Raw genomic sequence first — 4,094 nt, 5'->3', positions numbered from 1 at the left:
TCCGGGTGGCCTGAGGTGTGACAAATATGGAGGTCCCCCAAGTGTGACCCAATTTGAGGGATCCTTGGTGATTCCAACAGTAAGAAAAGAGAACCAAAAATCCCTGTTAATGCCTGTTACCTGCAACGGCTTTCCAGGCACRGGAGGGACTTGGAGAAACAGAGTGCCTGTTTCACAGTGGGCATACTCCCCAGGTCCCAAAGTCTGACGCAGTCTCCGAGGCCGTTTTGCTCTGAGAGCCAGTGCAAAAGCTAAGGGGATGGGAGCCTTAGAGAGATGCATGATTCTCCGTGCAAGCCAAAGCAGAGGCTTCCCTCGTTTCATGAGCTCTGGGAGAGCTCACTCCAGAAGGSAGCCACAGCCAGGCAGTCCGATGCTGATGCTCCATGCTTGGGTGGTTAAGTTTTACCTGGGGCATTTGACGCTTCCTTTCTTTAGCTTCAGACTTAACTCTTCTCTCCTTCCAGCTGCAACCATGTGATGCTCTGTCCCCATTTTGTCCCTTGAGGTTGACTCATTCCCCTGAACAGCTTTCACTGCAATGGGCTATGGGCAGGAAAGCGGCTTGCGGATAAGCAGAGCAAGCTCCAGATAACTCCTATCAGCCCGGAGCAGCCGGGAGCAGTCACGATGGAGAAGGTCCAGCTGCGTCCCGGGAGTCCATCTCAGTTCATCTCTCCATGAGGAAGGCTCATGGAGAGCCTTTCAGCCTGGCCAGTGCAGAAAGTGGCACCTAAAAGCAGACKCACTCAGGACACAGCCCTGCAGAGCTCATGTTGAACTTGGAGTCCTCAGAGACACCAGCAAATTCTCATGTTGTGAAGCCCAATTTAAAACTCCYGCTCCACAGCACAGTGGCACCAATGACTTTGGATATGGGAAAAAAAAATGTGTGTTTTTTTACTTAGGAGAAAGGAAACTGAGGCACTTTTCTGTGGCTTCATCCTTTGGCAGATGGATGGTGACACCAGCTGAACTCCTTCCTTCTCCCAAAAGCTGGTGGCCCCACACACACAACACACACCTCAGCTCCAGCAATTACAGCAATAAGCAACTGAAAATAGGCTCTACAGCAAGGAATTAAGCAACCTTCCTGACCTCACCTACACAAACCAACAGCACCACTTCAGGGGTAGTTACACACCAGGGAATGTCAGGTGKTGTTTATATGTGCCCAAGTGATTCTTCAATTTATGTGGGCTTGGACATAAGTGCTCTGTAGTACACAACACCGAAGCAAAGTACTTAATTGGCAGCAGGTGAAATGCTTCCAGATAGAATGTTTATTCTGAGGAGTCTTTATTGAGAAGTTGTATTTTAGTATTCTGTAAAAGTGTGTTCCTTTTTTAGGCTCAAAAACGTTAAATGCAGTTTCTGCACCTTGTCATAAACAGAATGCCAACMAAAAAAGTCAGTATTTTATGTCTAAGCTAACTTTCTGCTCAAGCACCCCAGCAAGGAATATTTTTGTTTCAAGTGCATTTGCTTTATCGTTACTGGTCTTAACATCTAACAGGTATTTAAACAAATTACATGGACAAGAAAAWGCTCTGAACTCTGACAACCCCAAATAAGTCCATTTTCCACAAGGAGAAAACTGCTTCACAACAAAATAAGTGCCCCAAACCTCCCCTCCAATTCACAGGCAAGCCTGGAAGAACCTCCTCGTCTGAGGAATGTTAACACTGCTTGTGTTGCCCGTGCCAAACACGGCGACACCCAGGGAAGCAATTGCAATAAACGTCTGATCCTTCTCCACAAAAACAGCCATCCCAGCTTCAAAACAACGTGCCACTCAAGCAGAGWAAGCCCTACTTGACACTTAGAAAAATTACTAATGTTTGTCACGTCTAAACACATTTCTGGACAAAATTAAAAGCGTGTCTTGCCTTCATCAACTCTTTTCAAGGCAAAATAGTATCTAGCAGCTTAAAAAGTAAGTCCTGGTAGTACGTTTCTGTCACTTTTTTCACTAAGAGAGAGTTCTGAGCACTGGTAAACTGTGAAAATCATTTTTTTTTTAAATGGCATCTAGATTCTTGGTGGATTTCACTGGCTGTTACGTTTGCTGCTTTGAAGTCTTGTCTAGGTCTGTCATTTGGTAAGGCTCTTGATGGGTGCCTGGGGTGCTTTGTCCTCCAGGAGGCTATTTTCCTTTAATTCATCTCTGATTAGAAGCAATTTATGCATTTTCATCTGTTTTATGTAAAGATCAAAGGGATCATGGATCCCAACATTGACCCTATTACAGGCAAAAGAGGCAGGCTGCACATTCTTGTTTGCTCTCCATTTAAGCCTTAAAGCACCCGTTTCTGCTGCTCAGTTCTTGGTATGTCCCCCATAAGCCAGCATTTGCATGGAAACCAAGCACTACCAAGCCTCTTGCATTTAAATAGCTATATTTGTTTTTTATATTTATATAGAACAATTTAAAATTATATGTAGAACATTTTTTTGTAGTGAAATTCCTATTTTTAAATCTTCTAAGACAGCCATTTRCTCAATGAGAATAGAGAGATAAATGATTAGGTTCAATATTTTATAACACAATTTATAATACAGTTTCTAATGTTACCATTAACACTAATTCATGMTAATTCATCTGATCAAACTGAGCTGCATCAGAAAACTCTTTCAATCCTCTCTCAGTTTTTTCTATTCTCAAGTTACACTAAAGCAAAAGATTGACCTTTAAGCAGTTTCTATGGAATTTTGCACAACACGAAAAAGGCTTCAAAAAGAAGCAACAGAATCAAAATTCAGTAGCCATTGGTATCAATGGCGTTGTCATTGTCCCCATCAACACGAGCCCCAAAATGCCAAAATAACCCACATTTTAAATGAAAGAACTACTTAAGGAAGTTTTGATTTTATTATTATAATATTTATTATAATCAATATTATTATAAACTATAATTATGTTATAATACTACTACTATTACTAATTATTATTATTATATTACACTCAAATGTCCCTTTTGGTGGAGAAGGCATGGAAGCCTCTGGGAAGCCTCTCTTCTCAAGTGGTCGCATGAGCAGGACAAGACCTGCCACGTTTGGTTTCTTATTTTCAGGACAAAGAGTCAGGATTGTAGTTGGTAAGTGATGCCTCACAGTGCAATAGGAGCACAAGAAAACAATGGTGAAAATAAACAGAACCAAACAAAACCAAGAGCAGTATGGCTTATTTTTTAATCAAGATCATCCTAAAAAGACAAGAACATTTTGAATTCAAACGTTGAAAACCAGCAAAAATGGCCACTACCTTGTAAAGATCTCTAACTTGCTCCTCCAGGCTCCCATTTGTGCTCAACCTGAGTTGCCACAGACCATATGAAACATTCTTTTCTTCTTAATGGAAAGTCCTTACTGTTCTACTTTTGCAACTTGTTGCAGTTTCTCYGTATTTTTTAAGATAATCCTAAATGCCCTGCAGCAGTGCCAGGCATTTACGCACCTCTCCAGTTGAGCACCCTGGAGCCTTGAGCATAAAGTCAGCATCTCTGTAAAGGTAATGGTCATTTTTTTCCTGTTTTCCAACACATCAGAGCTAACCGACTTGTTAGAGCTACGTGGGTAAGCAGATAACCAACACTGTGCCTAGTTTTGTCCAAGGTTTTCTCCTCCTCCTCTTCTGCCTACGTACTGTACTTTTCTATCCTCACACAAGACTACTAAATAGCCAATATTTATGTAGATATTTCAATGGAACAGAATGTTACRTTTCCCAATTCGCTTGAAACTCCCGAAGGGTTTTTAGCTGCCTCTGCTATTGCTTCAAGGGTCGCTTTGCTGCAGGAGTACACAAGGTAAATGTCCACAGTGCTTTTAGGCTAAGAACAAGCATGAAAGCATAAAAAATAAAAAYTATTTTAAAAAGTATAAAAAGCATAAAAGCAGCAGTTTCCATTCCACCTGCCAAGGAGTCTCAATCTCGCCTCRGAGGAGCTACATCTGAAAATGAAAGAATTACTTAGTTCCAGCTCTAGCTGCTCAGAAGACATTTGCTACCAGTCATTTTTGTTAATTATGGGTTGGTTTTTGATTGCTTAACAGATTCCAAACGAACCAGACCAAGAACATGACACTTATTT

Source organism: Nothoprocta perdicaria, unplaced genomic scaffold, assembly GCF_003342845.1.
Source record: "Nothoprocta perdicaria isolate Ctin4 unplaced genomic scaffold, notPer1 scaffold_138, whole genome shotgun sequence".
Taxonomy (NCBI): Eukaryota; Metazoa; Chordata; class Aves; order Tinamiformes; family Tinamidae; genus Nothoprocta; species Nothoprocta perdicaria.
The sequence above is the reverse complement of the archived record's forward strand: the minus strand, read 5'-3'. Positions refer to the sequence as shown.